This window comes from Abramis brama (assembly GCF_963993115.1).
Source record: "Abramis brama genome assembly, chromosome: 1".
NCBI lineage: Eukaryota > Metazoa > Chordata > Actinopteri > Cypriniformes > Leuciscidae > Abramis > Abramis brama.
This window is the reverse complement of record NC_139963.1, coordinates 58,908,314-58,922,701: the sequence shown is the minus strand read 5'-3', so window position 1 is coordinate 58,922,701 and position 14,388 is coordinate 58,908,314.

Sequence of the window (14,388 nt, the reverse complement as noted above, 5' to 3'; positions counted from 1 at the left end):
TAAGGACCACCAAGCTTGTGCCAGGCCGTGGCCTTGTCTTTCCATTCACCAAAGATACTCTGACTACCACTGGTTCTCTCTCATCAAGACCACATCAGCAAAGATCAACTGGAGCCTCAACAAATTGCATCAGGACAGTTTTAATTCAAATGGGCGAGACATGCAAGTATCAAACTTAGTCTCATTATTTGATACATTAAGTATCCTTACCCCTTTTAAAGAAGATCCGCTAGGGGCAGGTCCCAAAAGGGAGCAAATGTCCATAGACCCCCCATGTTAAAATGTCCGTTTTCACAGCATAAAATGTATGTGCTTGATTGACAGCTGATAACAAGCATAGGCTGCGCCGAGTGGAATTCCTGAAATTTGATGTCTCAGCCATGATCTGACACAACACATCATACCACCTCTGTATCCTTTCTGAACATTTGTATTGAAATATCGTACATAAAATGGGTTGCTCTGCTATAAGATTTTCCAAGATGGCGCCACCCATACCCCCCATAAACGGCCTCAAAATCGTTCTTCAGAAAGTCTATGGGTGAAGTCACAGACGCTTTGTCCATATTTTTTACAGTCTATGCTCATAACTGGAGTCACTAATCATTTAGATTTTTGCTACTGCTCTTAGTAGTATTGTAAATTAAGAAAGACATTTCCCATGCCCCGGAAATGTACATTTCTTAGAGTTAATAAACAGTTGATCCTGAGTGTTCACGGGACAAACAGGTTAATTGTTTGTAATATTAATTTACGACAGTAAGTTAATTATATTAACTGATCCAAATATTCATAATCAATTATAACCAGTTATTATTGATTATTAATATTTCATAGAGCTAATTTGCTACAGTGGCGACCGGGCCGAGGCTTGGAAAGCTATCCCCAGTGTCTCAAAATGGGTTCTGAACATGATGACATGAGGTTACTCGTTCCAATTCCCTCACAGACCCCCCGCTTCGTGGGCATAGTCAATGCTTCAGTGAGAGCAACGTGGCTCACGTCCTCCGCACTGAAGTACTGAGCTTACTGGCCAAAATGCTGTCAGGTTTCTATGGCCGTTACTTCCTCGTTCCCAAGAAGGATGGCGGCATCAGGCCCATCACAGACCTCAGACATCTGAACTACACCCTCACGAAATGGCTGTTCAAGATGCTAACTTTGAAACGAATCCTTGCGCTAGTATGCCCAGGGGCTTGTTTTGTTTATTGCATCTGAAAGGTTTTTTAGGTTGCTTCTTGAGGTTTGCATTCGAAGGGGTTGCATACCAGAATACAGTCCTACCATCAACATGTCACCACTAAAGCCTTGTCTTGCATTTGTACTAATATCAGAGCATCTGACAGGGCAAGCTGCTTTAAACGTGTTAACTGTATCTTACCAGTTATTTTGAAGCCCTTAATATAAGCTTGTGTCATGTTTAGGACAAATTGTACAATGTACTTTCACTGCAGCAGCTCATACGGCGTCCTCAGCTATCGTATCAAACTACTGTATCGATATAAACGGTATTGCCTCATTTCATATCATTTAAAAAATATATATCGATATATCGTATAAACTCGATATACCGCCCAGCCCTATCGTTATTATCATCAAGTAGCTGACATCATCTGATCACATTTACTTTTACTGTTCTTGCCATAACACACAGTTCCAGCAGCCAGAGACAAACTAACATTAAAACATTAAAGGGATAGTTCACTTTGAAATTAAATTTTGGTATGTTTTAGCTTACCTGAAGGGCATCCAAGATGTAGGTGTCTTTTTTTCCGCAGTAGTTTCAATTTTGATATTTTTAGGTCAAACCGTTCTTGTCTGACAGTCATATAATGCAGGTCGATGGTCCCTGTCTCAAAACACAAGCACAGAGTCCAAATTAAAACAATTCCCCATCGTCCAAATTAAACAATTCCCCATCGTAAGTACACATTGATGGCCTAAGACACGAAACGAGCGGTTTGTGTGAGAAACCGAACAGTATTTATATCGTTTTTACCTCTTATAACACAACCACGTCGAAGTGATCTGAAGTCGCGGGCGCTTCCTGCTGTGTGACGTGTGCGCAGACTGGTGCATAGATATATATACTAGATTTCGCCTTGGCTACGGCAGTTCATTGGAACGAATGTCTTTAATGCGAAATCTAGTGTATATACATCTATGCACCAGTCTGCGCACACGTCACACAGCAGGAAGCGCCCGCGACTTCAGATCACTTCGACGTGGTTGTGTTATAAGAGGTAAAAACGATATAAATACTGTTCGGTTTCTCACACAAACCGCTCGTTTCGTGTCTTAGGCCATCAATGTGTACTTACGATGGGGAATTGTTTAATTTGGACGATGGGGAATTGTTTTAATTTGGACTCTGTGCTTGTGTTTTGAGACAGGGACCATCGACCTGCATTATATGACTGTCAGACAAGAACGGTTTGACCTAAAAATATCAAAATTGAAACTACTGCGGAAAAAAAGACACCTACATCTTGGATGCCCTTCAGGTAAGCTAAAACATACCAAAATTGAATTTCAAAGTGAACTATCCCTTTAAGAGTCAAACTACCCAACTAAAGCAAACACTGATCACCATAATGATGACACCAAACCAAACTATTAATTTTAATAAATCATCATAATCTAAACCTCTGTTATTCTCAATAATAACTTTTCAACACATATGACAGAAATAAAGTTAATCTGGTTAGTAATAAGTGAAGTTAGTAATGCTGTTTGTGGAGTTGATTAATGAAGTTGGAGCCTGACATCAGATCTTTAGACATCAACCCAAATTTAATTTTAAACCAAAATTTGACGTCTAAACGATTAGTTTTAGTTAGAGTTCATGTCCAATAACATTTCTAGCTGGGGTGATCTCACATTGTGGCCATAATATGAGCACACAGTGAGTGCGCTGTGAGGTTACACTTGTGACCAGGCTTGCCCACCCAATCAGAAGCTTGGCCCACCCTGGCCCCACACCACATAACAGCCAATCACAAAATTGATGTGATATTCAATTCAGCTCCAGATATGTTATTTTCTGTTTTCTTCCCAACCCCCCCTTTTTTTCCCTCCGAGACAGACAGCTCTTTCACTTCGCTACCTTTGAGGTAAACGGACATGCTGAAAGAAGCAATATTACGACAGTAACAGCCAATTAACTTTATTAGAACTATTAGTGAACTTGATTACCACACTCTAGTAGCCTTATAAAACACAACATGCACAGATTTCTTGTTCCTAAAAGGAAAGCCTTGTGCTTTTAGCTCATGAAAAAGCAATAACACATGAACTGGACATGGATGAGTTTGTAACAGAATTCTCTAAAATGAGTAGAAAGCTAAAGCTAAGAAAGCTGTAAATATTACAGTGATATAAGTAGATCTTTTTCAAGATCTGCCCTGTTTTCCTCAAATCTAAAGTTACTAAACTGATACAAGATCTGATGTGTGGTTAAAAAAATATATATCTAAATATACATAAGAATGTAAAAATAAAAATGTAAAAAATAACAATGGCCAAAAATCTGTAATGTTATACTATATTAACAGACGTGAGAACAATTCTTAAGAAAAACAGCATTTCAGATAAAATAAACATTTTTAGTTTGTAACTGTTTTCTAAAATGAGCAAAAAGCTGATGTTGTAAATGGTATAGTGATGTATTTTTAAGTTATTTAAAAAAAATTGGCTCGAGGTCATGGTGCAAAGGACCCTAGGTTGATTTTACTGCGAACCATCCCGTATATTACAAATGCAAAAAGAGGGAATGTAAAAATAAACAAGTTTAAACATTTTTATCTATATAAGACTTCAGATGCAAAAGCCTCTAAGAGCCATCTGAAATTTTCCTCTAGAATGATCGTTTTTATCAAGCTTGTATGTTCATGTTCTGTTATTTTACTTTAATGGCAATGAAAATTACCTATTAATTGTCATTAAAGTGAAATATACGAGATATACCTAAATATACGAGTTTGATACAAATGCTTATTTTAGAAGAAAATTTCAGATGGCACTTGGAGGCTTTTGCATCTGAAGTCCTCATATATATAAAGTCACTAAATAGTTACAAAATACAGTATATACAAAAAATATTATAATGAAGAAAACACAAACAAACACAACAATAACAAACAAACAACCCTTACAACTGCCTTACATTTATGATATTAAAACTATATCAATAGACATGTGAGACTAAAGCATTAACCCCCATCCCCCCCCCCCCCCAGTTTAAAATCTAAACTTGGTGTCACTCTTTCTTCAGGGTGATCAGAGTTTTTTCTTTGTTTTCTGAGAAGAAGAAAATAAAACGATGAACAATCCTCTGTAAGTTTTTGCTATTGTGAATATTGCTGCAGATTTGCTCAAAACTCACCAGTATTTTATTGTAATACTGCAGGCATCTCTATTTCCTCTGGGTGCTTCGAGTCCTTCCTCCCTGCAAAATAAAAGCATTGACTGACCTCTCGTATGTGTTTTTATCATGATTGCAGATTGTTCCAGATCAGATGAGTGTGAATCATCAGATTGTGTGCGGCTCAAAACTCACCAGCTCTTCTTGCACAGATGATCTGAAGAAGAATCACAGTAGGAGCAGCAAACACTGCGATCTCAACAATACTCACAATCACTGCAGGAAACATGAGAGGAAGAAGAGAAACTGTACATGACTGAAGTCAAGGGTATTCAACTATCAACAGTTATTGATGAAGCTTTTACAGACTGACTGATAGTTTAATGTTATAAAGCTGTCAGTATAAATGAACGTGTCGTACCTCTGTATAATGATCCAGCAGTCACACTGACTTCAGTTTCTCCTGGATCTGTGGATCACGTCTGTTAGTTCAGTTCAACACATAATGCCACATACAGGTGCTGGTCATATAATTAGAATATCATCAAAAAGTTGATTTATTTCAGTAATTCCGTTAAAAAAGTTAAACTTGTACATTATATAGACTCATTACATGCAAAGTGAGATATCTCAAGCCTTTATCTGTTATAATTTTGATGATTATGGCTTACAGCTTGTGAAAACCACAAAATCAAAATCTCAGAAAATTAGAATATTACATGAAATCACACAGTAATTACACAGAAATACCATGGTCATTGAACCAGGTTTTGGTTCTATTGGCAGTGTGGGCCGGTGCAAATCCTGCTGGAAAATGAAGTCAGCATCTCCATAAAGCTTGTCTGCTGAAGGAAGCATGAAGTGCTCTGGAAATGTCCTGGTAGACGGCTGCGTTGAGTGGACAGCACAGTGGACCAACACCAGCCGATGACATGGCTCCCCAAACCAACACAGACTGTGGAAACTTCACACAAACAGGACATTTTTAGAGCACTTCATGCTTCCTTCATTTTCCAGCAGGATTTGCACCGGCCCACACTGCCAAAAGAACCAAAACCTGGTTCAATGACCATGGTATCACTGTGTAATCACTGTGTGATTTCATGTAATATTCTAATTTTCTGAGATTTTGATTTTGTGGTTTTCACAAGCTGTAAGCCATAATCATCAAAATTATAACAAATAAAGGCTTGAGATATCTCACTTTGCATGTAATGAGTCTATATAATGTACAAGTTTAACTTTTTTAACGGAATTACTGAAATAAATCAACTTTTTCATGATATTCTAATTATATGACCAGCACCTGTATACACAACATCATCATCACATAATACTTGAGCTTCACATCACAGAAATGATGAATATGTGCACGAGTCTGTCATCATTATCTTCTTACTTCAGTCTCAAGGTGTCAGGAGGAGAATGACTATCGCCATTGACCAAAAATAAATCTATTTGATGCTTTATTCATTCATAGATATTCATGTTATAACTTATAAGTGAGTCTCTAGCACACTTGCATTTCTAAGTTTGCAGAAACATTGAAATGTAGAATATCTATTTATTGACGGCATCTAAAACATACAACGTTTCCTGTATGAAAACATTAAAATGCACAAATATTGAGGAATCCTTCAAGGTTGATGATGTGTGACAGTGATCATGTGATCATGAACTGTGTGTAGCTGCTGTAGTTCGTTCATACACACCTTGATTCAGAGAGACTGGTGTGGTGTCTGGAGTCAGTGTTGTTGCTGTAGTTGATGTTGCAACTATTAAAAACAAGATGGAAATAGAAATATGATTACATAATGTCAAGGCATTTCTTTTACACACTGCAACGGAGCGTACTGCTCGAGGTTTTTTTTGTTCCTCTACATTGCTGCTGTAGTTCCAGTGTAGAAAAGGGAACCGATCGCACGTATAACCCGGCGTGCTGTGAGTGACTGCAACTTTACTGCTCGGTGCGTGGGTAAATGGGATGAGGGAATGGTCTGCCAGATATATGAACGGAAGTCCGGCCAATCGGCCGTTAAAGAGGGCGCTTGATTGCGACGCGGTTTAGCCTCGACGCTGCTGTTTTGTTTCCTTTTTGTTTTGTTTCTATTTGTTTTGCTCCTAGTAGTTGTTGTTTCTAGTTTTGCTTTCATGTGTGTTTTCATTTGTTTTTGTGTTCTTTGTCTTTACTGTTGGTAGCAACGGTACTTTGTTTTTGTGTGTTTATTTGGCGTTAATTGCCTATTGCTGGCAATACCAATTAATGCTGTTCATAGGCTGCAGTTATATTCTTTTGTTAATTGGTTTTCTTTTTTTCTTTCACAGGAGCAGGGGTGACCCAAAAGTGGGCAGGCTAGCCGTCCTGTGCATGGTGAACAGAAGTTCTCCTTTGAGTGTGCGGTAGAGGTTTTCTTGTAGTGGATTTCATGAGTGTGTGTGTGCTTTGGAAGTTTTGGGCACGGTGTACTCCTTGCGGGCTGATTCGAGGTCTACTGCTCAGCCTGCCCAGCTAATGGTGCACCCCAGCTCCATCGCGAGAGTCGACATGTCTGTTTACTGATTGAACTTCATTGCTCATATACAAAGTAGTGGCCTTGCCATCATGCCCCATTGTTTGACTGACTCTAGTACCCTTTTATTAAACTATTTATAATCATTAAATAAAGAATTATATATATTTTTGTACGTATTCACGTCTCAGTGTCTGGTGATTGTGGGAGGGAGAAACAAACTTGTGTGCCCCTTTTCTTATGGGTATATCCCCAGCTGGGTTAATGCTGGGGTGGCGTAGTCGTGATTCATTATAGCTCAGTATTTGAGAGCGTGCCTGTAACCATCCAAAGCTCTCGCGTATCGCCACACTAGGCTTTAATAGATTTATGCAATATTTCATGTATGACCCATGTAGGAGGTCAATATTGGGAATTATAAGGATTTTAGATGCAGTTTTTGACTTACTGATGACCACTAATATTTTACAATTGCCAAACGTATGAAGCCATCAGAAAGAGTAGAGCCAGTGTGTGAACTCTGAAAAGAGTGTTTTCTTACCTGAATACTTGACAGTGTATCTGACTGAGGTCTGGAGTTGATTTCCGTGAGTAAGCTGACATCTCCACTCTCTGTTGTTATCTTCATTCAGGAGTGTTGTAGTCAGAGTGATGATGCAGGGATCTTGATCTGATGATAATAATATCTGATATCTGGAGTCTGTCTTCAGATCAACACCAGCCTGATTCACCCACAACAGCTCAAGACCCTCAGAACGAACCCAATAATCACAGGAGAATCCAGTATCTGAATACAACTGACAGGAGAGAGTCACAGAGCGGCCTGGACTGATCTCAGTCTGTGAGGATGAAGATGATGATGATGATGATGATGATGATGATGATGGAGACACTGAAACTGAACACAAGACACAAATCACAGACTCTTCCATCATCATCTGAGTTTAAAGAGAGAATTTTACAGTGAATCTGCCCTTTTTAAATTGACCAGATAATCATAAACTTACCATGAAGAACATGCAGATAAACATGTGCACCAGGTCCTTGTTGTCTGTCATTCACATATTGTCGGCATCTGTATAATCCGGAATCTTCTTCTGTGATGTTCTTGATGTTCAGAGAGCAGTCAGACTCCAGACTCAGTCTCTCATGTTTCTCTACTGTGTCTTTATTCTTTATCCCTTTAGTAATCAGTTCAACTGCTGCTGAATGTCTATATCTGTTGTAGATCCATATAGTTGATTTGCAGTCAGAAAGAGCATTATTACAGGACAGACGCACATTTTCACCAGAACTGATGAACACATGAGCATCATCCACTCCACTGATACCTGAAACACAGTATATCTCAGTGATCATTATGATATTAATAAATGAAAACAATAAATCATACCAGCATAAAAACCAGAAGATTCAAATCATACAGTCTTTTTCTGGTATTTAATTAACATTTATTGATAAACCAAATCAAACGCCTCTTTAAGAAGGAATAAGAAATACCCTGACTTTGAAACAAAATGTAAATAATTTATTATCATCATAGCTTGAATTTTTGATTTCAGCTTTGTCATAAACATTACTGGACGGCACAGGATTAGTTGATCCTCCTCTTCAACCGTAGAAAATACACTAATAACTGACCTTAAAAGCTCTTTATCTGTTCTGTGTTTCTCTCTTTCCTTCAAACTCACCCTACTGTGACTTATGCACAGCTAAATACAAAATAACAATTCAAAACCCACAAAGAATATTTGTGGAACAGTTCCCAAAGGAACGAGCAAAACTTAGGGAAGGTTTGCTGGGATCAGTAGTTCACTCTCCATCCAGACACAGTCGTGATGTAATGTGTTCCACTGGAGGCAAGTGTAAATGAGAACCCAAGTGCAGTTTATTATAAACAAAACCAAACATGAAACAAAACCATGGCGTGGCATGAAAACTCAAAACAAGACATAGACATGAACATGAACAAAGCCAAATGGTTGTCTACAGGAAAGAATACTTGACCACCAGCAATGAACCCAGCGGTTGCCCTCCTAAACCTACGCCAGGGGAATCTTCCCCTGGAAACTTATGTGGAGAAATTTTGTGGACTGTGTTGCCAGGTAAAATTGAATGATGTGGCTCTTAAAGGGATACCACTTTTAGCATAGCTTAGCATAGATTATTACTAAGCTATGCTAAAAGTGGTACCGCCAGACCCGGAGTTCAGCTGAATGGATTCGAAAACGGTAAAACTCAACTGTTTGACTCTGGGGGAGTTGTAAAATGAGCCTGTTTCCAAAAAAAGTGTTAGTATCCCTTTAAAGACATTTTTCGTTTTGGGCTGAACAATCCGGTGCAGTCCCAATTGCCAGGGGGAAAAATTCATTTTTCCCTTGCCGAGTATATTGACTATGCCCTTTTGTTAAGTGGCTCAACTCTTACTGTGGGTTTAACGGATGAGGAACACTGCAAACAGTATCCTCTGCCAAGTCTGAGTCTCTTCACGCCATGTCTGCCAAGTCTGAGCCACTTCACATTATGCCAGCCAAGCCTGAGCCTCTTCACGTCATGCCTGCCAAGTCTGAGTCTGTTCACGCCACATCTGCCGCCGAACCAGTGTCTCCGGACAAGATGGCCACCATGCCTGAACCTGAGCCCTCAGCAAAGATGGGTGCCTCTAATCCTGAGCCCTCAGTGACCGCTACACTAACAATTATGGCCACGGCCATATGGTGTGTGTGGTCGGAGCACACATTTGAAGTTCATGTCACGCCTGCTGATCCAGAGACTGTTCACGTCACGCCTGCCGAGCCAGAGGCTGTTCACGTCACGCCTGCCGAGCCAGGGTCCTGGATAGGACCATGGAGGCTGCACCCCCATTGTCCCCTGAATTGCCGGCTCCACCCTGGCCACCTGAACTGTCTGGTCTACCCTGGATTCCTGCACTGCTGGATCCGTCCTGGCTTCCTGCACTGCCGGGTCCACCCACACCATGCCACGGCCCAGGTCCGCCCATGGCCCAGGTCCGCCCATGCCATGCCACGGCCCATGTCCGCCCACGCCATGCCACGACCCAGGCCCGTCCACGCCATGCCACGACCCATGTCCTGTCCCCCTGCACGGGCCTGGCCCTCCATCACTCCCCCAAGACCGCCACTGCTCCACCACCTCCTTGAACATTTTTACTTTTGTTTGGGTGTCGGGAGCCACCCTTAGAGGGGGTGATCTGTTACGTTTGGGTTTGTTCATGTCATGTTTCCATGTCTGTCATGTGAAACTTTTCACGTGATGATACTGTACTTCTGTTCTCTGACCACACAATATCACTTCACTGAGCTGAACACTCGTTGTGTGTTTGATAGTAAGTTTATGATCAATCATGAGCTGAGTTTGGTAAGTAGTTAACAGTGAATTTTATCATGATTAGGGCCCTCTCAAGTAAAAGTCATGACAAAATAATGCATCAACAAATCATTTAATACAATATGATTAAACATGCACTAGAAGAATATTTGTATTCCTTTACACCACCAGTACAACAAAACAAACAAACAAAAGATAAAGGTTAGTTGTAGTTCTATTATTTATTGACATCATTAAAGACTCAGCAGTCAACATTTATTAGATTAAAATGCCAGCATTACTGTAGCAACACAACTAACATACTGAGATAAGTGTTAATAAGTGTCTCACCAGAAACAAACCCTACATAATGTTAAATACCTTTTGACTAGTAACCAAAAGTCCAAATCATAGTCTCTGCTGCACCAATTTAACTGATATAAATACTAGTGTAGAACATTGCATAGAAACTGTGTCTATTCCTTGTTTAGTGAGATCAAATAATAAATCTACTGCAGAATCTATGAAAAATCTAATTGTTCTTAAAACAGAAAATGTTGCTATTATTAAACAAAAACAATTTCTAAAGCTAGGTCTTCTAAACATTAGATCACTCACACCTAAGGCAGTTCTCTTACGAGAGGTCTCTCGTACTGCGTCTTAGCTAAGACGCTATGGGAAAAGACCTCTTTTCACGAAATACTGAAGCCAAAAAATTATCCTTAATTTTGTATTATTGTAAAACACGTTGCAGCAGTACGCGGCCATAGGCGAGACGGCTCGCTCGCTCATTGGCTGCTCTGCGGCAACTGCATTAGCCTATCAAGCGAGGCCTGAAGTGACGTCAGGCCAATGAGGGTGCTTCGCGCCCTCTGTGCCACTTCCCGCCGAAAAGGGTGTGGCTTACCCCTATAAAGGGAGCTCGAGAAGGCTGATCCACTAATTTTTCATCTCTTCAGCGAAGCTCACGCATCGCTGGATCACGGGAAGAAGCCGCGCGCCGTGTGAGAAAGCACCTTCAGCGGGACGAGCCACTCTAGAAGCTGCTGGCCCACGCCGCCTTCTACCGTCGTTCCAGCTGCGCTATCCGGCGCCTATATCCTTCTCTAAGCTGTGTTTTGTGTATGTACCATTTAACACTAAAAGAGCTGGGTGTCTTTTTCAAGACGCCCCCCCTTTCCGAGAGGATCATGCAGCTCTCGCGCTTGCTGACGGCGCCGCCCTCACTCCGAGCCGATTGCCTATGGTGACTTTGAGAACTCACCTGGCATTCTTCTGCGAGGCTGCTCCTCCTCCGCGGACGGGGTTAGCTTTTTCTTTACGTTACAAGAAAAACTACCCTGCCCCCGCGCACGTCATTCAGCGGCGAAAGGAGAAAAAAGTGTTCTTAGTCTTGCTGAGGCCAGACTGCCCTTTTTTCCCTCACATTTCTCAGTTCCCTGATTAGGCAACTGGAAATATAATATTGCCGCAAGCGAGTCTGTTACAAACACGCACGCCTGCCAGCAAACGCCGAAGAATAAATATTGATGCTCAGCGCATCCAAAAGCCTATGTGTTTCCCCTGTAGCTCAGTGGTGAAATCATAGGTTTTTCGCAGGGGAGACCGGAGTTCGAATCCCGGTCTAGCGGCATATATTTATGCCACCAATGCTTTGCTCTGTCAGTCCCCTGAGGGCGACTGCGGAGGTGCAGTACCCGCTTGCCTGCAACCGAACACCGCTCTACGGTTCCCGTGCGTCACTGGAGAAAGGAGAATAGAGTGTTTTTAGCCCCGCTGAAAACCGTGCGATTTCCAATCTTCTCACATTCTGGCACTTTTCAGGCGTCTGAAAATGTCAGTATTGCATGTTGTGCTACCACGAATGCCTGGAAACAAACGCCAGTGCGGATAATACCCGCGCTGACTGAAAGCCTATATGTCTTCGCTGTGGCCCAGTGGTAGATTCCCAGGCTTTCGAGCGGTTGACCCGAGTTCGAATCCCGGGTCCGCCGGCAGAAATTATTTTTGCCGCCAAATGCAAATCACTCTGTCAGTGCCCTGAGAGGCCACTTCAGATGTGTATTTTGCAGCCGACGAGCACATGGTACAACCCACACTCGACTAGCCGCCACCCCGCTCCGCGTGGGCCACGGCCAGGGTTTATTCGCTCTGCTCAGGCAGACAGTGCGCTCACTGCAGTGAATGTGCCCGCTCTCCGCGCCCATTTTCACTCACAGACATTATATGTCCCACGGGACTCGCCCAGCCCTCCCTCGCTCCGTTAAGCACCGCAGCAGGGTCGAGCGCGGGCAGTCTGCCCGCTGTTATCAGCGCGCTAAAGCGCCTCTGCCGCCAAACGAGCAGAGTGTGCTTCAAAAAAAAAAAAAAAAAAATTGATGGTGCTTCAAGTGTAGAGCAGATGCCCACTGTCCAGTGCCCATCCCTACGCACAAGCACAGCCCTTCACAGGGCCCGCGCTCATAGAATCGACTCAGGTCGATCGCGCATTCAACATAGTAAACGTGCCCACTGCCTCAGTGCCCATGAACACTATGTTCTGCAAATGCCACGGTTTCTGTGAAATGAAACCTGTGCGCGCTCGCTCTGCTCAGGCAGACAACGCGCCCGCAGCAATAAATGTGCCCGCTCCACCGCGCCCATACTTACTCACAGACATCATGAGTCCTACGGGACTCGCTCAGCCCTCCCTCACTCAGTTAAGCGCCGTAGCGGGGTCGAGCGTGAGCATTCTGCCCGCTGTGATCAGCGCGCTCCCTGCCTCAGATGTCACAGGCATGATGCCTATGTTACAGCACACCGAAGCACTTCTGTCGCCCAGCGACCAGAGCGCGCTTGGCTACTCGCTACAGTTTTGTCGCCGTCCTCGCCGCTTCACAGCGCGAGTCGAAACTACGGTGAATTCGGAAGTAGCACACCTACTTCGTGCAGAAATATCAAAACTGATGAGCAAAGGGGCTATAGAGCCTTTATCTCAAGCTCAAAGCGAAGGGGGGCTGTACAGCAGATACTTCCTGGTTCCCAAAAAAGACGGGGGTCTCAGACCCATACTGGATCTAAGACAGCTGAACAAAGCATTAGCGAAATGCAGTTTCAAAATGCTCACGACCAGAAAAATCCTCGCGCATTTTCGCAGAGGAGACTGGTTTATGTCGATAGATCTGAAGGACGCGTATTTTCAAATACAAATAGCGTCACGTCACAGGCAATACTTGAGATTCGCCTTCCAGGGCCAGGCATACCAGTACACAGTCCTGCCGTTCGGCCTGTCCCTAGCGCCCCGTACATTTACGAGGTGCATGGACGCAGCACTCGCGCCTCTCAGACTCCGAGGCATGCGAATGCTGAACTATTTGGACGACTGGCTCATTCTAGCTCAATCACGATCAGAGCTTGTGGAGCACAGGACCATTTTACCTGATCACCTCGAGAATCTCGGTCTCAGAATCAACTGGGCGAAGAGCTCTCTGAACCCCAGTCAAACGATATCATTTTCTGGGCACAGTTCGGGACTCACAGTCTATGATAGTGCGTCTGTCACCACAGCGCGTGCTAGGCATTCAGCGCGCAGCGAGCTCTTTCCGCTGCGGCGCGACCATCACGCTCAAAATGTTTCAACGGATGCTCGGTCTTATGGCCTCAGCATCAGCAGTTCTCCAGCTGGGCCTGCTCCGCATACGTCCTCTGCAGTTCTGGTTGATGGCGCGAGTACTGCGCAGAGCGTGGGCATCCGGTCAGCTCCGTCTCAAGGTCAATCAGAGTTGTGTTACAGCTCTGAAACCTTGGAAAGCAAGCGACTTGTACCAGTCAGGTGTAAGCCTGGGGACTTCCTCGAGAGTGAAAGTGGTGTCGACAGACGCCTCCACCTCAGGATGGGGAGCGCTGCTCGAGGGCAGACCGTTCTTTGGCCAGTGGTCAGAACTGGAGAAGCTCCAACATATCAACTGCCTAGAAATGCTGGCAGTGGACAACGTGCTGATGCGTTTTCGTCCCCAAATAAAAGGACACCACGTCCTAGTCCGCTCTGACAATATGTCTGTGGTGTCCTGCATAAATCGCCAGGGCGGTCTCAGATCCCGAAACTTATACAGGCTGGCAGAACGCCTCCTGGTATGGGCTCAGCGCAACTTGCGCTCGCTGAGAGCAGTGCATGTGCCTGGGCTCCAGAACTTGGGACCAGACAGGCTG